At 38.4% G+C, this 12,250-nt stretch overlaps 1 non-coding gene across 1 annotated transcript; it reads left to right on the forward strand.

The window, feature by feature from the left end:
* The first annotated feature begins 10,607 nt into the window (after window positions 1-10,607).
* LOC123732840 (U1 spliceosomal RNA) lies at window positions 10,608-10,771 on the forward strand. The gene has a single exon (XR_006763437.1). It is a non-coding gene; the product is annotated as a U1 spliceosomal RNA (small nuclear RNA).
* Window positions 10,772-12,250: the final 1,479 nt, after the last annotated feature.

Consider the following 12,250-nt stretch of genomic DNA (forward strand, 5'->3'; position numbering starts at 1 on the left):
TATCAGGGATATACTGTAAAAGTAGTGCACTATATAGGGAAAAGGGTGTCATTTGAGAGTACGTCCTCAATACACTGTGTAGCAACATAGGACCTTATAGATTATTGACATAGGATCTGTCTCTCTCACTAACACACACACACACACACACACACACACACACACACACACACACACACACACACACACACACACACACACACACACACACACACACACACACACACACACACACACACACACCTCATCTTAACAGACTGACTACACTACATTTACAACACCTCACCTTAACAGACTGACTACACTACATTTACAACACCTCACCTTAACAGACTGACTACACTACATTTACAACACCTCACCTTAACAGACTGACTACACTACATTTACAACACCTCACCTTAACAGACTGACTACACTACATTTACAACACCTCACCTTAACAGACTGACTACACTACATTTACAACACCTCACCTTAACAGACTGACTACACTACATTTACAACACCTCACCTTAACAGACTGACTACACTACATTTACAGCACCTCACCTTAAAAGACTGACTACACTATATTTACAACACCTCATCATAACAGACTGACTACACTACATTTACAACACCTCACCTTAACAGACTGACTACACTACATTTACAGCACCTCACCTTAACAGACTGACTACACTACATTTACAACACCTTAACAGACTGACTACACTACATTTACAGCACCTCACCTTAACAGACTGACTACATTACATTTACAGCACCTCACCTTAACAGACTGACTACACTACATTTACAACACCTCACCTTAACAGACTGACTACACTACATTTACAACACCTTAACAGACTGACTACACTACATTTACAGCAACTCACCTTAACAGACTGACTACACTACATTTACAACACCTCACCTTAACAGACTGACTACACTACATTTACAGCACCACACCTCAACAGACTGACTACACTACATTTACAACACCTCACCTTAACAGACTGACTACACTACATTTACAACACCTTAACAGACTGACTACACTACATTTACAGCACCTCACCTTAACAGACTGACTACATTACATTTACAGCACCTCACCTTAACAGACTGACTACACTACATTTACAACACCTCACCTTAACAGACTGACTACACTACATTTACAACACCTTAACAGACTGACTACACTACATTTACAGCACCTCACCTTAACAGACTGACTACATTACATTTACAGCACCTCACCTTAACAGACTGACTACACTACATTTACAACACCTCACCTTAACAGACTGACTACACTACATTTACAGCACCTCACCTTAACAGACTGACTACACTACATTTACAACACCTCACCTTAACAGACTGACTACACTACATTTACAGCACCTCACCTTAACAGACTGACTACACTACATTTACAGCAACTCACCTTAAAAGAGTGACTACACTACATTTACAGCACCTCACCTTAACAGACTGACTACACTACATTTACAACACCTCACCTTAACAGACTGACTACACTCCATGTACAACACCTTAACAGACTGAGTACACTACATTTACAACACCTTAACAGACTGACTACACTACATTTACAGCACCTCACCTTAACAGACTGACTACATTACATTTACAGCACCTCACCTTAACAGACTGACTACACTACATTTACAACACCTCACCTTAACAGACTGACTACACTCCATGTACAACACCTTAACAGACTGACTACACTACATTTACAACACCTTAACAGACTGACTACACTATATTTACAACACCTCATCATAACAGACTGACTACACTACATTTACAACACCTCACCTGAACAGACTGACTACACTACATTTACAGCACCTCACCTTAACAGACTGACTACACTACATTTACAACACCTTAACAGACTGACTACACTACATTTACAACACCTCACCTTAACAGACTGACTACACTCCATGTACAACACCTTAACAGACTGACTACACTACATTTACAACACCTTAACAGACTGACTACACTATATTTACAACACCTCATCATAACAGACTGACTACACTACATTTACAACACCTCACCTGAACAGACTGACTACACTACATTTACAGCACCTCACCTTAACAGACTGACTACACTACATTTACAACACCTTAACAGACTGACTACACTACATTTACAGCACCTCACCTTAACAGACTGACTACATTACATTTACAGCACCTCACCTTAACAGACTGACTACACTACATTTACAACACCTCACCTTAACAGACTGACTACACTACATTTACAGCACCTCACCTTAACAGACTGACTACACTACATTTACAGCAACTCACCTTAAAAGACTGACTACACTACATTTACAACACCTCACCTTAACAGACTGACTACACTCCATGTACAACACCTTAACAGACTGACTACACTACATTTACAACACCTCACCTTAACAGACTGACTACACTACATTTACAACACCTCACCTTAACAGACTGACTACACTAGATATATTACAGTAAATATATGCTGTGGAATATGTAGAATATATTAAAGTAAAGATATGCTGTGGTATATATATGTAGAATATATTACAGTAAAGATATACTGTGGTATATATGTAGAATATATTACAGTAAAGATATGCTGTGGTATATATGTAGAATATATTACAGTAAAGATATGCTGTGGTATATATGTAGAATATATTACAGTAAAGATATGCTGTGGTATATATGTAGAATATATTACAGTAAAGATATGCTGTGGTAGATATGTAGAATATATTACAGTAAAGATATGCTGTGGTAGATATGTAGAATATATTACAGTAAAGATATGCTGTGGTAGATATGTAGAATATATTACAGTAAAGATATGCTGTGGTAGATATGTAGAATATATTACAGTAAAGATATGCTGTGGTAGATATGTAGAATATATTACAGTAAAGATATGCTGTGGTAGATATGTAGAATATATTACAGTAAAGTTATGCTGTGGTATATATGTAGAATATATTACAGTAAAGATATGCTGTGGTATATATGTAGAATATATTACAGTAAAGATATGCTGTGGTATATATGTAGAATATATTACAGTAAAGATATGCTGTGGTATATATGTAGAACATATTACAGTAAAGATATGCTGTGGTAGATATGTAGAATATATTACAGTAAAGATATGCCGTGGTATATATGTAGAATATATTACAGTAAAGATATGCCGTGGTATATATGTAGAATATATTACAGTAAAGATATGCTGTGGTATATATGTAGAATATATTACAGTAAAGATATGCTGTGGTAGATATGTAGAATATTTTTCAGTAAAGATATTCTGTGTTATATATGTAGAATATATTTCAGTAAAGATATGCTGTGGTATATATGTAGAATATATTACAGTAAAGATATGCTGTGGTATATATACAGTGCATTCGGAAAGTATTCAGACACCTTGACTTTTTTCACATTTTGTTACGTTACAGTCTGTACAGAAGTCACTGTACAGCGTTGGCCTGTTAGAGGTTCATGAGAGGGGCTGAATATCAACACAACCATTCTCAGAGCCAGTTTCCCAGACACATTCGCAGTACCCGACTAGTCTGGACTTGAACTCAATCAAACTTCTCTGGAGAGATCTGAAAATAGCTGTGCAGCAACTCTCCCCGTCCAACCTGTCAGAACTTGAGAGGATCTGCAGAGAAGAATGAGAGAAACATCCCAAATACAGGTGTGCCAAGCTTGTAGCGTCATACCCAAGCAGACTTGAGGCTCTAATCACTGCCAAAGGTGCTTCAACAAAGTACTGAGTAAAGGGTCTGAAAACTTATGCAAATGTGATATTTCTGGGTAGTTATTTTTAAATAAATTTGCTAAAATTTCTAAAAACCCATTTTTGCTTTGTCATTATGGGGTATTGTGATGTGATTATGGGGTATTGTGATGTCATTATGGGGTATTGTGATGTCATTATGGGGTATTGTAGATTGATGAGGAAAAAAACAGTTTAAGATTAAGCTCTATGGGCTCAACAGCCAGTTGAATCCTGTGGCACGTTATTCAAATTCTTAGATATGCTATTACTTCAATTTTTCAAAAATATGACTATTTTACACCATTTTAAAGATAAGCCTCTCGTTAATCTAACCACACTGTCCGATTTCAAAAAGGCTTTACAACGAAAGCAAAACATTAGATTATGTCAGCAGAGTACCGAGCCAGAAATAATCAGACACCCATTTTTCAAGCTAGCATATAATGTCACATAAACCCAAACCACAGCTAAATGTAGCACTAACCTTTGATGATCTTCATCAGATGACAACCCTAGGACATTATGTTATACAATACATGCATGTTTTGTTCAATCAAGTTGATATTTATATCAAAAACCAGCTTTTTACATTAGCATGTGACTAGCATGTGACTAGCATTCCCACCGAACACTGCCGGTGAATTTACTAAATTACTCACGATAAACGTTCACAAAAAGCAGAACAATTATTTTAAGAATTATAGATACAGAACTCCTCTATGCACTCGATATGTCCGATTTTAAAATAGCTTTTCGGTGAAAGCACATTTTGCAATATTCTCAGTAGATAGCCCGGCATCACAGGGCTAGCTATTTAGACACCCAGCAGGTTTAGCACTCATCAAAGTCAGATTTACTATAAGAAAAATGTTCTTACCTTTGTTGTCTTCATCAGAATGCACTCCCAGGACTTCTACTTCAATAACAAATGTTGGTTTGGTCCAAAATAATCCATCGTTATATCCAAACAGCGGCGTTTTGTTCGTGCGTTCTAGACACTATCCTAAAGGCTAAATAAGGGTGACGAGCATGGCGCAATTCGTGACAAAAGAATTCTAAATATTCCATTACCGTACTTCGAAGCATGTCAACCGCTGTTTAAAATCCATTTTTATGCAATTTTTCTCATAAAAAAGCGATAATATTCCGACCGGGAATCTGCGTTTAGATAAACAGACAAAGGAAAACAAAGCATTCGGTCGAAGCGGGCACGCGCCTAAGCCCATAGTACTCTGAGTGGCCACTTGCCAAAAGCGATAAAGTGTTTCAGCCAGAGCCTGCCTCGATATCGTTCAACGTTTTCCCGGGCTCTGAGACCCTATGGAAGACGTAGGAAGTGTCACGTTATTGCACAGATCCTGAGTCTTCAATAAAAAGAGCCAAGATGAAACACTACTTCTCAGACAGGCCACTCCCTGCTTGAAATCTTCTCAGGTTTTGGCCTGCCATAGGAGTTCTGTTATACTCACAGACACCATTCAAGCAGTTTTAGAAACTTTAGGGTGTTTTCTATCCAAAGCCAATAATTATATGCATATTCTAGTTACTGGGCAGGAGTAGTAACCAGATTAAATCGGGTACGTTTTTTATCCAGCCGTGTCAATACTGCCCCCTAACCCTAATTAAGGCTGTAACGTTACAAATTCCGGAAAAAGTCAAAGGGTCTGAATACTTTCCGAAGGTGCTGTATCTCCACGAAGACCAATAATAATTAATAAGGCTGTAACATATCAAAATGTGTTAAAAGTCAAAGTGCTGTTTCTACAGGTCCCTGTAGAATTATTCCTGGCTTGGCAGTGGTCTAGTGGTGTCTGGACAGAGTTCCACACACACACACACACACACACACACACACACACACACACACACACACACACACACACACACACACACACACACACACACACACACACACACACACAATCACGTGGACAGAATCACGTGGACAGAAACACAGAGAGAGAGAGAGAGAGAGAGACACACAGACACTCATAGATTAAAACTCAATAGATAATAAACACAATATTTCACTTTTACTAAAAATATACTAAAAATATCATTAAGGTCTATATTTTCATAGTGACTATGTAGATGGTGGGGGTCACTTCCATTTCAATTCCAGTCAAGTCAGAAAGTAAACCAAATTCAAAATTGTCTTAATTGAAAAGCATTGAGGAGAATTGGAATTAGAGTTTCAGTCTACTTCCTGAATTGACTGGAATTTAAATGAAATTGATCCCAACCATGACTATGTATTGGTTTACCAACCTTTCTCAATGTATTTTTCAATAATGAATTCTCACACCCAGGCGCCATTTAAATCAAGTCACATTTTATTGGTCGCATTCACATTTTTAGCAGATGTTATTGTGGGTGTAGTGTAATGCTTGTGTTCCTAGGTTTTAGTCATTAAAACTCGTTTTTCAACCACTCCACAAATGTCTTAACTATAGTTTTGCCAAGTCAGTTAGGACATCTACTTTGTGCCATGACACAAGTAATTTTTCCAACAATTGTTTACAGACAGATTATTCCACTTATAATTCACTGTATCACAATTCCAGTGGGTCAGAAGTTTACATACACTAAGTTGAATGTGCCTTTAAACAGCTTGGAAAATTATTATGCCATGGCTTTAGAAGCTTCTAATAGGCTAATTGACATCATTTTAGTCAATTGGAGGTGTACCTGTGGATGTATTTCAAGGCCTACCTTCAAACCCAGTGCCTCTTTGCTTGACATCATGGGAAAATCAAAAGAAATCAGCCCAAAATTGTAAACCTCCACAAGTGTGGTTCATCCTTGGGAGCAATTTCCAAACGCCTGAAGGTACCACGTTCATCTGTACAAACAATAGTACGCAGGTATAAACACCATGGGACCACACAGCCATCATACCGCTCAGGAAGGAGATGCGTTCTGTCTCCTAGAGATGAACGTACTTTGGTGCGAAAAGTGCAAATCAATCCCAGAACAATAGCACAGTACCTTGTGAAGATGCTGGAGGAAACAGGTACAAAGTATCTATATCCACAGTAAAACGAGTCCTATATTGACATAACCTGAAAGGCCGCTCAGCAAGAAAGAAGCCACTGCTCCAAAACCGCCATAAAAAAAAAGCCAGACTACGGTTTGCAACTGCACATGGGGACAAAGATCGTACTTTTTGGAGAAATGTCAGGAAGTTAAACCTTGGTCGCAAATGGGTCTTCCAAATGGACAATGACCCCAAGCATACTTCCAAAGTTGTGGCAAAACGGCTTAGGGACAACAAAGTCAAGGTATTGGAATGGCAATCACAAAGCCCTGGCCTCAATCTTATAGAAAATGTGTGGGCAGAACTGAAAAAGCGTGTGCGCGTAAGGAGGCCTACAAACCTGACTCGGTTACACCAGCTCTATTAGGAGGAATTGGCCAAAATTCACCCAACTTATTGTGGGAAGCTTGTGGAAGGCTACCCGCAACGTTTGACCCAAGTTAAACAATTTAAAGGCAATGCTACCAAATACTAATTGAGTGTATGTAAACGTCTGACCCACTGGGAATGTGATGAAAGAAAGAAAAGCCGAAATAAACTATTATTCTGACTTTTCACATTCTTAAAATAAAGTGGTGATCCTAACTGACCTAAGACAGGGAATTTTTACTTGGATTAAATATCAGGAATTGTGAAAAACTGAGTTTAAATGTATTTGGCTAAGGTTTATGTAAACTTCCGACTTCAACTGTAGTAACTAAAGAGCACACACAGACAACATGCACACGACGGGGATGCGTTCGCTCATCAGCGCTAGTTTCCTTACGATGAGCAAAAATTATACTTGATAACTGAAGATTAAAACTATCCTTAAAATATGTTTTGTATTTTGTAGATTTGCAAAAATATATTTTTTAGCTGTTTATCTCTGGGTTGACACTGAGTTGGCTTTGAATTCTGCAGATTTATTCCAGGGCTTCTACTTGCCAGTCCCAACGGAGCCAAGAGCATGGCAGCTCTCACCCTCCCATTCCCTCCGCTAGACCAGAGCTGTTTCCCATGAATATTGACAGTAAGATGATTGTTCCACGAAATGTGTGTCTTTTGGTTCTCTGATATTTAATGTATAAATGATGCACTAATTAAAAAGCCAACTATTTTTGTGGAACGACTCAAAATTGACTACAAACTTGAAACTTGTGTTAAAGTTAAACACTGAATCCATTAGAATATAGAATATTATTGAAACGTTGAACTATATGTATTATTGCAAGTAAAATGTCAAAACATTTTTGCAATCACAATCTTGTCTGTCAGGATCGTCTTGCGTGTGACAACCCCATATTTCCACAGTGTCAACAAAATGTTCTCCTTTCAGAATTTCAGAAGTGTGTCTTAACTAAATTGGTGGAGATATTGGAGGAGGTGAAACGTGTTGGGAAAGCAGAGCCCTGTGACTCTGAGTTCCATGTGAAGAGGATGGAGACGGAGGAAGACTTTGAGCAACTAGACAAGCAGCTCCAAAGTGTAGATGCACAGAATCTGATGGGGAAATTGAAATTTATTTTGACATTTCATTTACACTGTAGATTTAGTCAGCATTTTTCACACTACCGACCGAAAGCTATACAATTAGTTAATTTCAGTCTTATAAGCAATGCCTGTAGATATCTTTTTTTAAGTAGTCATACTGAGACAGTGATTACTGCATAACTTCCGGTGTTTCAAACAAAGTCTCTTGATACAGATTGCAAGGTTAAGCAAAATTGGTGGTAAGGACACAAAGGACTGTGCCAACAAGGTCATGTTGGTATGTCATATCTCTAGAATGGATCCAATAAGTAAGTCATTTTAAAGGTATCGTTAGTGATACAAACTGTCTGCAACAAAGACAGTAAATCCAAGAGCCTTTTCTCCTCAGCAGTTTGAAAGTGTTCATTTCATAAAGTACTTCCTATGTGTGCTTGACTTTCAGGCTCTTTACCAACGGCCTGATGTCCTTGTTCAACTTCAACGGCCATCACGCGAAGCGGGGATTAGGAAACACAACTGTGTACTCTGTTGTCAACGGTCCCTACAAACATGTCATTATTCTGTAGTATATTTTGTATTAATAACTTGGTGGTTTGAGCCCTGAAAGTTGATTGGCTAACGGCCATGGTATATTTGAGCAATAATACATGAGAGCCAATGTGTTATGATGACATTTTATCATGGCTGTGAGTGTCATAGCCATAAAAACAAAGTCCTCCGGGTGTTGTGGTACCGTAACCACACAATACATGGTTACAGTCTGTATCCAGGCAACACTGAGTTGCGTTGTGCATAAGAACAGCCTTTACTACACCCTCCCATTGCTGAAAGGGTCACTAAGGTCACAGAATCAAAATGACCTGCTCTGTCTGTTTTAATAGGCTAGATTCTTATTTTGTCTTCTAAACCAATTATTAATTTGCATGGTGGTAATTTGTGTAGTCCCTTTTTGAGAAGAATGGTTTTAGGAGCTTGGCAATTTAGATTTATTAACGACAGTCGTCGTTTATTAAGGACAGATTTTTACCTTGTCAGCTCGGGGATCGATCCAACAACTCAAACCACTAGGCTACCTGCCGCCCCCCACCTTGAATGAGGTGATCATGTGACCTTAATGACCTTTTAACCTATTGACACGCAAGTTCTAAAAATGTTTAACGGTCCGCACAACATGACAGGTTCTCAAATTCTTGTTTTATTTTTATTTTGCTATGCTGTAGCCCTAATAAAAGCTTTACCATTTGTTGTTCTTCATTAGAGCAGACTCTAGTATGTCATTATGCTGGTGTTGTTCAGATTTCTGTCCTGTCATCAATTAGTCCTTACTATTACTTCATTTCATCACACAGCCTACTAGTCCTGCATTTAAATACATTCAAGCATTCTCTTGAATAATTATCCTACAGTATACAATGGCCTAAATAATAATAATAAAGGCTTTATAAATTTTTTTTCATTAGTACAGATCAACTCTCTGGTACACCTATCATTTATTTTGTGTTGTTTACACGGCACCATCTTTCACTTTCAACCAAAATGGGCCGTAGACGGACGTCTTTTCAACTTTCAACCAAAACTGAATGTATATTAGCCGTCGGGCATAGTCGTCTTTTTAAGGAAAGTTTGCTGTGTGGGACTTTTCTACTGTATCTTAGTCCGTTCAGTTCTGACATCGCTCATCCATATTTATATAGTCTAAATTCATTCCTACTGAGATTTGTGTGTATTGAGTAAATGTTGTGTAATTTGTTAGATATTACTGCACTGTCAGAGCTAGAAGCACTTCGCTATACTCGCAATAACGTCTGATAATCACGTGAATTTGACCAATAAGATTTGATTTGCAGTAGTCGGCGACTGTTTCTCCTTTATATCTGGGGTCGTATGCCACCCTGTGGTCGATGGTGGAATCATATTTTACTGAGAGCAGAAAACAAGCGTGATGAAACTATTCCTACAATGTCTGGAACGCTACAAAACACCAGAAATAGTTGGTGTCTTTCGGTTGGCTGTGTGAGCACGAATGTGATTTCAGCATTTCTACCGTGTTGCATGATGGCAAAAAAGTCGGACAGCGATATAATATAATAAAACAAAGTGCATCGCTTTTCCACCGCTTTGTCCGCAACTGCATTAGTAAACATTATTAGACCCTGGTCGATATGATGTGGTATTGTCAGTAGTAGAAGTGGTAACCGTTAGTCAAACACCTTTGTCCTGGAATGAGTCCCCCATCTACCAATGTGTACAACTCATACTTACCTAGCAAGGGAGACACCGTGATCAAGAAGGTGGTTCACCCAGGGTGAGGCTCAGCCATTGTACTCCGGCTGAGCTGACCCCTGCGAATTTCCCAAATGTGGAAATCTCAATTGAATAATTTCTGGTAGTGGGGGACTGCGTTCGCGCTCTCCCCTGATCTTGATGTTAAAAATAATGTATAAGCTGGTATTCTGAGTTATAACTCTTTGAGTTCTGTTGACAAAGAGATTTATCATCATTTACATTTTCTTCCTTATCAGATGAATGGTTATAGAATGTAGGATATATTTAAAAGCCAACTAAGGCCTCAGAGATACATTTTGTCTTCTGATAACCACAATGTGTGTGATCTGTTATTGTAGCACTGGTGATTATTTATGCCTGTCATGTCCTGATTATGTCAAGGAAAAGGCCTACTTGTGAATGGATCATTTTGCGCCCTCAGATCTAATCTGGATTGAGGTGTTTTATTCGCTAGATAATTAAGTCATTTATAGGACCGTTTGTAATTTAAGACCACAATAAACAGGCTGCCTCACATACGGTCGTGATTGGGAGTCCCATATCATCTGAAATGGAATCGGTCTATATCACCAAGGCTCATCAACTTTGTATATTGTATCCATTACCATTCCACAGATATTTCCCTGGTCAGCTATTACCATGACAACAGACATTTCCCTGGTCAACCGTTACCATGACAACAGACATTTCCCTGGTCAACCATTACCATTCCACAGACATTTCCCTGGTCAACCATTACAATGCCACAGACATTTCCCTGGTCAACTATTCCACAGACATTTTCCTGGTCCACTTATTTCCTGATGAAGTCAGTCAAAACAGAGAAATTCTTGCCAGTATATTCCTCTATCTGTTCATAAATTACTTTTTCCAGCATCTTAGACCGCTCACTCAAAATTGATACAGGTCTGTTTTGCTGCCCTTCTTGTGGATAGGGGTCACTCTAGCATTGGCCATATACCACAAACCCCCAGAAGGGCATTATTGATATTAGAAACTGGTTACCAACTAAATTAGAACAGTAAAAATATTTGTTTTTGTCAATCTGCATTCAGGGCTCAAACCACCCAGTTTATAATTTATAATAGATCACCTGTCTGAAAAGTACTACATACTATGAGTTGCAGTAGCCTATTCAATTGGCCCAGCGTTGTCCAGGTTTGGCCGGTGTAGGCCTTCATTGTAAATAAGAATTTGTTTCTTTGGGATAGGTGGGACAGTAGCGTCCCACCTGGCCAACATCCGGTGAAATTGCAGAGCGCGAAATTCAAATTAAATTACTATAAATATTAAACTTTCATGAAATCACAAGTGCAACACATCAAAATAAAGCTTAACTTGTTGTTAATCCAGCCGCCGTGTCAGATTTCAAAAAGGCTTTACGGTGAAAGCAAACCATGCGATTATCTGAGGACAGCGCCCAGCACACAAATGCATAACAAATCATTTTCAACCAGGGAGTTGCGACACGAAAGTCAGAAATAGCGATATAATATATGCCTTACCTTTGAAGATCTTCTGTTGGCACTCCAAAAGGTCCCAGTTACATTACAAATGGTCCTTTTGTTCGATAAAGTCCTTCTTTATATCCATAAAAACTCAGTTTAGCTG

The sequence above is a fragment of the Salmo salar genome, chromosome 04 (genome assembly GCF_965601325.2).
Source record: "Salmo salar chromosome 04, fSalSal1, whole genome shotgun sequence".
NCBI classification, from domain to species: domain Eukaryota; kingdom Metazoa; phylum Chordata; class Actinopteri; order Salmoniformes; family Salmonidae; genus Salmo; species Salmo salar.